The 10,607-nt window shown below is 42.5% G+C and overlaps 1 protein-coding gene across 5 annotated transcripts in view; it reads right to left on the reverse strand.

Annotated features, from left to right (window-relative positions):
* The window catches only part of RAPH1 (Ras association (RalGDS/AF-6) and pleckstrin homology domains 1), a 104,060-nt gene extending 95,212 nt beyond the window's left edge, over positions 1-8,848 (reverse strand). For 2 of the 5 annotated variants that reach the window (XM_034954905.3, XM_034954904.3), the window contains exon 1: positions 5,856-8,844. The gene's annotated coding sequence lies outside the window, so the exon portion shown is untranslated. Of the gene's footprint in view, positions 1-5,855 lie in introns of all 5 variants that reach the window. The other 3 variants (XM_034954906.3, XM_034954902.3, XM_034954907.3) reach the window with 2 other exon arrangements.
* Between the last annotated feature and the right edge of the window lie 1,759 nt (positions 8,849-10,607).

The following is a 10,607-nucleotide window of genomic DNA, read 5'->3' on the forward strand; positions in this document are numbered from 1 at the left end:
TTATAGGCATGAGCCACTGCACCTGGCCTGCTCTACTGATTTAACCTAATACTTTTCTTCACTTATCAAAACTCAGTAAAATCCTTCTAAAAGTAATTTCCAAAAAAGCATCCAAGTTTTTTATTTGTTTTGTTTTGAGACAGAGTTTTGCTCTCGTTGCCTAGGCTGGAGTGCAATGGCGCCATCTCGGCTCACCGCAACCTCCACCTCCCAGATTCAAGCAATTCTCCTGCCTCAGCCTCCTGAGTAGCTGGGATTACAGGCATGCGCTACCACGCCCGACTAATTTTTTGTATTTTTAGTAGAGATGGGGTTTCTCTATGTTGGTCAGGCTGGTCTCAAACTCCCCACCTCAGGCAATCCGCCCACCTTGGCCTCCCAAAGTGCTGGGATTACAGGCATGAGCCACTGCACCTGGCCAAAGTTTTAAATACCATTGCAAAATTGACTTAAGATTCTACAATAATACTGGGCCTACTGAATATGTTTACAGTCCAATTTTTGCTAGCTATCACCATTCTTCACCATGGGGCTTAAATTTTAATAGTTTAACATAATGGTAAGTCCTTGGCTTCCTGATCTTGTTTTTCTTCTCATCTAAAGGGATGACTTTTCCTCCTTTTGTAAACTTTATCTGTTCACCCATTTTCAACTCAAAGACCCTTCTGCTTCTTTGTGGTCCCTGCTTCTTCAGTGTCATCTTCTACTGATTCCTCGTATTTTATACCTAAACTGTCATCCTCTATTGTGGAGAACAGAATACCTATCTTAGATTTCTCTATTATGCCTAGCTCTGCTTAGAGCAGAAAAACAGTATGCATTTTATTAAGAGCAAATACATATATACTTTTCAAAAAGCCAATTTACAAGACATAAGTGATATAGTTTAAGACATCTGCCTTAAAGCATGAAAAATACCTTAATAGCAAGAAGAGCATATGAAAAAGCTTTAGAGATCATATAATCTGGAGTTTTAAAAACTATTTCACAACAAAACTCATCCAGATGAAATTTTACACAGCCTCTCCAATATATAAAGCTGGCAAAAGCATTGCTATTTTATGTTCAAATACATTATGTTAATTTATTGTAAACTCAAATAAAGAGATAAACTAAGGGTTAGAGATGTTAAACAATCCATTTATTTTTGTATGCTTTGTTTTGATTTCACCCAGGTAAGCAGTTGCAGCTCTTAACAGTCCCATCTACAGTCTTCAGGATACTCTTCAAATACATTGATCCAAATGTTTTAAACAATAAAAGGAAAAGCTTTATTCTTAGGAATTTCTGCCCCATCGCACCCCCAAAATTAACCACGTATAACCATGTAGCACTATGGTCTTCAATGTGTTAAAAAAAATTTAGGCCAAGCATGATGGCTCACGCCTGTAATCCCAGCACTTTGGGAAGCTGAGGTAGGTAGATCACCTGAGGTCAGGAGTTCAAGATCAGCCTGGGCAACATGATGAAACCCTGTCTCTACTAAAAATACAAAAATGAGCTGGGCACGGTGGTGCATGCCTGTAATCCCAGCTACTCGGGAGGCTGAGGCCAGAGAATCGCTTGAGCCTGGGAGGCAGAGGTTGCAGTGAGCTGAGATTGTGCCATTGTACTCCAGCCTGGGCAACAGAGTAACACTCCATCTCAAAAAAAAAAAAAAATTATATACACACATGCATACATATAAATATACACATGTGTATATATGAATGAGTATGAGTGCCAGAACCATTCAATGGGGAAAGGACAGTCCTTTCAACAAATGGTGCTGGGAAAACTGGATATGCAAAAGAATGAAGTTGGACCCTTACCTAACACATTTGCAAAAATTAATCCCAAATGGATCAAAGACCTAAACATAAGAGTTGAAACTATAAAACTCCTAAAACAGGGAAAACCTTCATGACATTGGATTTGGCTACAGCTTCTTGGATATAACACCAAAAGCACAGACAGAAGAAAAAATAAATTGGACTTCCTCAAAATTTAAAACTTTTGTGTTTGGGGAGTGGGGGGTTGGGGGAGGGATAGCACTAGGAGAAATATCTAATGTAAATGACGAGTCAATGGGTGCAGCAAACCAACATGGCACACATATACCTATGTAACAAACCTGCACGTTGTGCATATGTACATCAGAACTTGAAGTATTAAAAAAAAAATTTGTGCAAAAGGATACTATCAAGACAGTGAAAAGACAACCCATAAAATGGGAGAAAATGTTTGCAAATCATATATTTGATAAGGGATTAATATCCAGAGTGTACAAAGAACTCCTACAACTCACCAAAGAACAACCTACTTTAAAAATAAGTCAAGGACTTGGATAGACATTTCTCCTCAGATATACAAATGGACAATAAGCATATGAAAAGATGCTCAACTTCACTAATCATTAGGAAAATTCAAATCAAAACCACAATGAAATACCACACCACGCCCATTAGAATAGCTATTATCAAAAACATAAAAAGAAAAAACACTAGAAAAGAAGTGTTGGCAAGATACAGAGAAACTGGAACCTTTGTGCATTGCTAGTGGGAATGTAAAATGGTGCAGCTGCTGTGGAATGCAATATGGCAGTTCCTCAAAAATTAAATATAGAATTAGCATACAATCTAGCAATCCCATTTCTGGGTGTATAGAAATACTGAAAAAAGAACCGAAAGCAGGGATTCAAACAGTTGTATACCAATACTCAAGGCAGCATTATTCACAGTACCCCAAAGGTGGAAACAACCCAAATATCCATAAATGTGGTATATACATACAACGGAATATTAATCAGTCTGAAAAAGGAATGGAATTATGATACATCCTACATGGATGACCTTGAAGACAGTGTGTTAAGTAACATAAGCCAGACACAAGAATCAATATTGTATGAGTCAAAAGTAGAAAAGTTGTTACTAGGAGGGTAGGGTAGAGGGAGGGAAGTGGATAGTTACTGTTTTGTTTTTGAACAGGGTCTCACTCTGTCACCCAGTGTGCATGATCATAGCGCACTGTGGCTTGCAGAATTACTGTTTAATGGGAAGAATTTCAGTTTGGGATGATAAAAAAGTTCTGGAGATGGTGGTGATGATGGCACAATAATGTACTTAAGCCACTGAACTGTACACTTAAAAATAGTTAAAATGGTAATTTGTATGTTATGCATACTTTACCACATTTCTTTCAAAGAGTATATGTGTGTGTTGCTTTAGTGGCAGTGTAAAAACATGGTTAAGAATACAAGCTTAAGAATTAGGCTGCCCGGTTTCAAATCCAGCTCTGCCACTATAGCTCTGCAGTCTTTGGGCAACTTATTGTCTGTGCCTATTTTCTCAAATAATAGACTCTATTTCATAGGGTTATGGCGAGAATTAAATAAATCATCACATATAAAGTGTTTAAAACAGTGTACGTCATACAGTGGCCACTTTTTATTATTGTAAGTTTAAAATACATTTTTATTGAGATTTAAGTCAAACATCTGCAGAATCTCTGAAATTCTCAAGTTCAGTAAACAGTTTAAGAAGCAGTGATCTAATCCAAACTTCTCATTTTATAGGTAAAGGAATTAAGAGTCCAAGATAAGTTATCTGCCTGAGGTCACATCTTGCTTCACTAATATTAATTTTCCTAAAATTAAGTGTTTGGGATTAACAATACTAATGTTGACATTCAATTACTTCCAAACCAAGGCAACCAAAGCCATGAGATTCTACAATGTGTAACCAAGAATCTGTGAATAGTGTGACAGTTATCCACGATGCCAATCTAATAAGTATTTATGGGGTGAGAACCAAAAGGCAGCAAAACCAAAAGACATAATCATCCTCAAAGACAATGGTTAAAAACACCTCTTCGGAAAATAAAGAGTTAAATATTTGTGAAAACACACCCAATAGTGCCCATTACTCCACTCCTTTCACCCAGTCACATACTCTATAATCTTAGTGAGACCTCTGAGTCTGAAAAATAAGCTGCTGCTTCTACCAAATAAAGCTAATGTTTATCACAAGGCAACATCTACAAATAATTCTTTATTAAATTCAAACAGGAGACAGCAATCTAAATTATACAAAATGTCTAATCCAAAAAATCATGAATTAAGCTTTTTGTACTTACTTGAGTAGGGCTGCATCTGGTTTCTGGGAAATTCACCACACAAAAAGCAAAATAACGGAGACAATCTTTGAAGGTCAGACTCAACAAGAGTTAAAAGCTATTGAGCGTCTCTATTTTGCCCCTCCCCCAAAGGTCCTCCCCCTCAATTCGGCTCTCAAAGGATAGCACCGCCATGTGAAATGTCCTCCTCCCCATCTGAATCTGCTGAAATCCTACTCATCCTTAAAGGTTTCACTTAAATGCCGAGGCTTCCATGCATTCCTCCCTCAATTTAGAATTAATCTCTCTTCTTCGCTCTCCTATTCTACACCTCAACATTTTATTACATAATTCACTGTATTACAATTACCTACATTCACTAACCCCCCGCACCGCACCCCCAAAAAAACCACCCCGAGGAGGAAAGGAATTTAAGGTGCTGTTAAACACCTCTATGCCAGGCAAGGTGCTACGCATTTTGCATAATTATCTCATTTAATCTACATGAAAAACATCTGGGGAGGTAAACAGGTGGTGTTATTCCCATTTTACTGATAGGGAACGTACTGCAGAGTTCAATAGCTTATCCAACTCACATTGCAAGCCAATTCCAGGGCGTACGGTTTCCCCCACTCCGAAGAGCTCTTTCCACCACCCCATGCTTGTTCACCTGGTGTCCCCAAGCCTAACTGACAGAGTAGGTATTCCATAAATGTTTGCTGAATTTAATATCCTCATGGACTGACTCTTTAATAATCCGATCACGCCTCATCCCTAACCCGTTACCTTTACTGTTCCTTAACAGTGGACTTTACCTACATAAGCAGCTCTCCACATTTCCCTGAGAAATGCTGCAGACAACATCAACCCTTATTGGAAGACTGAGTGAAGAACTTTTCCATTCTCCCGGATTTCCCCAACGGATCTTCCCAAAGAATTTAAGAAATGCACACACGCAAGACACATGTAACACTTACACCCTCCCTCAAGGCTCTTATTTCATATTAAACCGTCTCTTCGAGCTTATAAGCAATAAGGTTTATGCGGTTTCCAGCTCACACAGTGGGGACACCCTAAGTCACTGCCTTAAGAAAACCACATCTTTCAACCTGTCTTAACACGAAGGCATCCTAATACTATCACACTGCCCCCTCCCTCCGTCCACCCCCCCCCCCGCCATGAATTGCAGTTTGGATTTCCGGCGGGAATGTATAATACAGACCGCAAGAGGAGACGCGGTTAAAAAGCAATGAAGCAATTACTTAGCCTGTTTAATTAGAAAGAAGACACAGAAGGCGCCCCGCCTTTCAAAATCTCTGCACTGAACTCATCTATGAAAGATGGGGGCATCGAAACCCAAGCAACCCGACATCCAGTAGCTGGTTTCTGCAGCTGGGCGGGGGAAAGTCCTTTCCTCCCTGCGGTCCCGGGCCACCAGCCCCCGGTGCTGGGTCGGAGAAGCCTAACCGCACCCTCCCAGGCGGCCCCTTATCTCATTGTCTCCCTCCGTCGCGGTCCCCAGGGGCGCAGGGTGCAGTCCAGGCCCCACCGACCTCCATCCACCAGCCGGGAGCGGTCCAGCCAGCCCCGGCCCGAGCCCCAACCTGGCAACGACCCCGCCCCAGGCTGCCGCCAACCGTACCGCACCCGGATGGCGGGGCCGGGCGCCGGGAAAATGGAGGCGGGAGCGGCAGGAGCGCCTCACGGCCCCGCGCCCAGCCGGCTCCCTACCCCTGGCCCCGAGGGCGAGGCTAACCACTCACCGCGGCAGTCGGTCGGCCTTCCCGCGGCCCCGGGCAAGGAAACCGCCGCTCGCGCTCCTCCAGCCGCTGCCTCCGCCTCCTCCCCAGGCGCGGCGCTCCCTCGCCAGAGACGCAGCGACTGCCAGCAGCTCCCGCGCCGCGCGCTCAGTGACTGACTGACTGACTGACTGACTGGCGGGCGGCGGCGGGAGCGGGGGCGGGGCGGCCGCAGCGCCCCGCGGCGGCGGAGCCGAGTGTGCTCGCGTCCAGCCGAGACGCAGAAGGCGGGGTTGAGGGCCGGACTGCCGACTGTAGGGCCGACTCGCGCGGGACCGCGCGCTGCCCCCGCCCGCCGCCAACCACTCACTTCCGGCGCAGGCCGCCGCGCCCGCCGCTTTTCCCTAGCCCGCGCCCCCCGCCGGCCCTCCGCCCTCCCTTCAGGCGCCCGGCCGCGCCCGGCCGCACCCAACCGCGGCTCCGCTCGTGCCTCGCCTTTCCTCCGCAAGTCCCTGTGAGCCGCCTACAGGAACGAGTGAATCAGAGAATGAATGAGTGGGGAGGAAAATCCCAGTGCGGCCCCACCCCCTGCTCGCCTTTCATAGGAAGCCGGCCCAGCAGCCTCTGTCCTAGCGCCCTGGGAGGCACAGCAGCCTCCAGCAGTTCTGTCAGGGAGCTGTACGCATCCACCTTTATACGCTGTCCGTGTATTCAGAGACTACAGAAAAGCATCCGGGGTTGGCTCGGTCACTTACAGGACCATTGTCGTTGAGATCTGTGAGGCCCTTCTTTAGGAAATCCCATTTTGGCCAAAAAGTCTCTGCAGTTTCATGGAATGTATTGGGAAACTTAGGAACGGGACATTTCGATGACCTTTACTTTTTAAACTTCGAAATCTGTTAATCCTCCCTCCTTAATTTCTGTCCCCCCACCCCATCGGAATTGTGTAGTAGTAAGGTGTCGGCATTTTTCCTTATCGCTAAGCTCAGCTGCTGCCTCTTTAGATGCAGGCTTGACTTCGGCAGACTTTTAGATTTTAAGTATGTCCTTATTTTGACCTTCACCTAAAGTTGATCAAAGAAAGGAACAAATGGAACTAAGTTATGTTTGCTTGGCTACATGCAAAGCAAGTTTGTTGACAGCATTAAAACAATTGAGAAATTGGGAGTGTGACCTGAAATTGGTTGCAATGAACATTGCTTTTTCATGTCTTCCCATCTGCTTGCTAAGAATTTATTTAAATTTTCACAAAGCATTGACTGTACATTCCTGAAATCCTAGCTCCCTCTCTAAGAATGAGAGTGTTCATTTCTCTGTCCTGGGGCCAAATCCTGGTTTGGTTAATTACATTCTTACTTCCTGATATTCTTGAGGACTTTCAAGTGGTTTCAGTCTTTTTTGTACAATCTGTTCCAAACTGGTACACAATCTGTTTCAAATTGGTATTTAGAACCATACAATACAGATACTGGCTGCCTTTCACACTTGAGATATCTGTACTTTTGAAACATAACTGCCCTTTTGTATTTTAAGTTCAGTAGGTATGTCAATATTCTTGTATAGAATAATACTATCTCTTGACTGGATTAAGAAAATGTGGCACATATACACCACGGAATACTATGCAGCCATAAAAAAGGTTGAGTTAATGTCCTTTGTAGGGACATGGATGAAGCTGGAAACCATCATTCTCAGCAAACTATCGCAAGGACAGAAAACCAAACACCACATGATCTCACTCATAGGTGGGACTTGAACAATGAGAACACTTGGACACAAAGCAGGGAATATATCACACAGTGGCCTGTTGGGGGGATGGAGAGGGGGGAGGGATAGCATTAGGAGATATACCTAATGTAAATGATGAGTTAATGGGTGCAGCACACCAACATGGCACATGTATACATATGTAACAAAGCTGCACGTTGTGCACATGTACCCTAGAACTTAAAGTATAATAAAAAATAAAAATAATAAAAGAATAATACTATCTCTTATAAATGAAGATGATCCTGCTGACCAACTTCTTTTAGACTTCTCTTCCTTTCTTGTGGGAATCATCATTTGCCACCTAATTATTTCAAGAAGTTATCCTCCAAAAGTGAATATAATACAACACTTTATTCATCCTTGTATCTCCCACAATATCTAGCATAGTATCTTGCACAGTAAGTATTTATAAATTAATAAATGCTTTAAAATTTTTCATAAGTGATAATTTTATACAAATGTATCTAGTCTTTCTCCTCATTTCCCTTGTGACCAAGTTTGTTGACATTAGACACACCTGGGTGCCAAACTTAATGAATCCTATTGTCATTAAATGTACTAGGCTGTGTGATACCTTACAAGGAAGATGATTCATTTAAACCTCCTTTAAAAAATAGACAATTGAAGCCAGGAGTGGTGGCTCGCACCTGTAATCCCAGCACTTTGGGAGGCTGAGGTGGGCGGATCACCTGAGGTCAGGAGTTGGAGACTAGCCTGGCCAACATGGTGAAATCCCATCTCTACTAAAAATACAAAAATGAGCTGAGCATGGTGGCGGGTGCCTGTAATCCCAGCTACTCAGGAGGCTGAGGCAGGAGAATCACTTAAACTTGGGAGTGGAGCTTGCAGTGAGCCAAGATCCTGCCATTGCACTCCAACTTGGGTGACAAGAGTGAGACTCCATCTCAGAAAAAAAAAAAAAAATAGACCATTGAGTGCCTTTTACATAGGTCTTAGCCAACTCTTCTCCAAGTGCTTAGCCTAAGATCAAGGCTAATTAAAAGAGAAAAAAGGTCACTTTCAGTCATTGAGAAAAGAGTGTTCTCATCAGTTTCTTTAAACCATTAAATCATTCGTTCATTCAATCAGAGTTTATTAAGCTACAATTAAGGCCCAGGAATACAAAGACAAGAAAGACGTGGCATGATGCTTCCTGCCCACAAAAAGCATACAGTCTAGTGGGTAAAGCAGGTAAGGAAGTCATTGTTAGACTGGAAGTCCATTACCAGATCAGGAAAGCCTTCCTGATGGGGAGATTCTTGAACTGAATGTTAAATGATAGGGAGGAGCTAACCAGAAGAAGGAGGGAACAAGCATTCCAAACAAAGAAAACAATATCTCTGCAGGTGTGTGGAAGCACCAAGCATCACCATGCTTTAGAGGCACCGTAAGTGTATTAGTCCGTTTTCATGCTGCTGATAAACACATACCTGAGACTGGGAAGAAAAAGAGGTTTAATGGACTTACAGTTCCACATGGCTGGGGAGGACTCACAATCATGGCAGAAGGTGATGAGAAGCAAGTCACATCTTACATGGATGGCAGCAGGCAAAAAGAGAGCTTGTGCAGGGAAACTCCCATTTTTAAAACCATCAGATCTCATGAGACTTATTCACTATTACGAGAACAGCACGGGAAAGACCCACCCCCATGATTCAACTATCTCCCACTGGGTCCCTCCTACAGCAGGCGGAAATTATGGGAGCTATAAGATGAGATTTGGGTGGGGACACAGAGACAAACCGTATTAGTAAGTAATTCCATTTTGTCAGAACAGGCATAGAGAAGAGTCAAAGAGGTTGGAGGAAAGGGTAGGAAGGGCTTCATTCATGAAGGGGCTCTTGTTAAACTAAGGAATTTGAACTTGATACTCTGGGAAATGTAGTAAATAATAAAATATTTGAAGTATTTTAGCTCCAGAACAACTGAGTTTGTGTTTTGGAGACCAAGAAGACCAGACTGGAGCAGGAGAAAATTAGGAGGTGATGGCAACAACCTGAATCCTAATGAGATGTGTGCTGCAGGTCTCAATAAAATCAAGAGGTCATAAAATGGCGAGGAGGGACTAGATGGGAGATATATTAAACAGGTAGAATCTACAGAATACATAACTGGATATGAGGGAGTGAATGCAACAGAGACATTTAGAATGACCCTCAGGATTCTGGTTTAGAAGAGTGACTGAATGGTGGTGACCTCTGAAATAAAGAGCATGGGAAAAGAGCAGGTTTCAGGGAACTGGCTGAATACCTGTATGAGAAAGAATAGTACCATAAATCCAGGCATCTTAGTCCATCATTTCCCCAAGTGTTCTTTGGAACTCTAGTCCCACAGGATTTTAGTAGGTGTGATTCCCCCTCAAAATTTTAAGTTCCTTTAATCAAATGAGAATGCCAGACAGTTCAATGGGTTTCTAAACTAGAGAGATTTCTGGTGGTTTTAATATTTTAATGTGCACTGGGAATTTCTGAGGTAGATATTATATACAAGCACTTTCCAAATGTATTCAACCATGAAACCCTTTTTCCAATGGAACATCTTATAAGACATGTGTTCCACAGCACACACTTTGGGAAATGCTGACCTAAACCAGATTTTTGGTTTATAGTAAAGGAAGCTGTAGCTTAAGGCATGAAGTGACTTGTCTAAAGTTAAACAGCTATTACTAGAAGATACTGGACTAAGGTCTGTATCTTCTGACCCCAGTCACATTCTCTTTCCAGTACATATTGCTTTATGAGTTACAAACTCAATTCCAGCACCTTCCACCAATCATGGGGAGAGGAATAAAAAATTATGGAATATATCGTTTTAAATGATGTTTCCAATCAGTCATTTTTAAAGATATGCTAATTTTTAATGGTTAATATTTTACATAAGATAAAAAGATTTGTACATTGGAGAAGCGGGACCAATTATCACCTTCATATGATCTTTCTGATAATTGAACAGGAGACTTATAAAATTAAATTGCCTAACTAAATAGAACATTCATCTAGTCGTCCT

This window comes from Pan paniscus, chromosome 13, assembly GCF_029289425.2.
Source record: "Pan paniscus chromosome 13, NHGRI_mPanPan1-v2.0_pri, whole genome shotgun sequence".
Classification (NCBI taxonomy): Eukaryota; Metazoa; Chordata; class Mammalia; order Primates; family Hominidae; genus Pan; species Pan paniscus.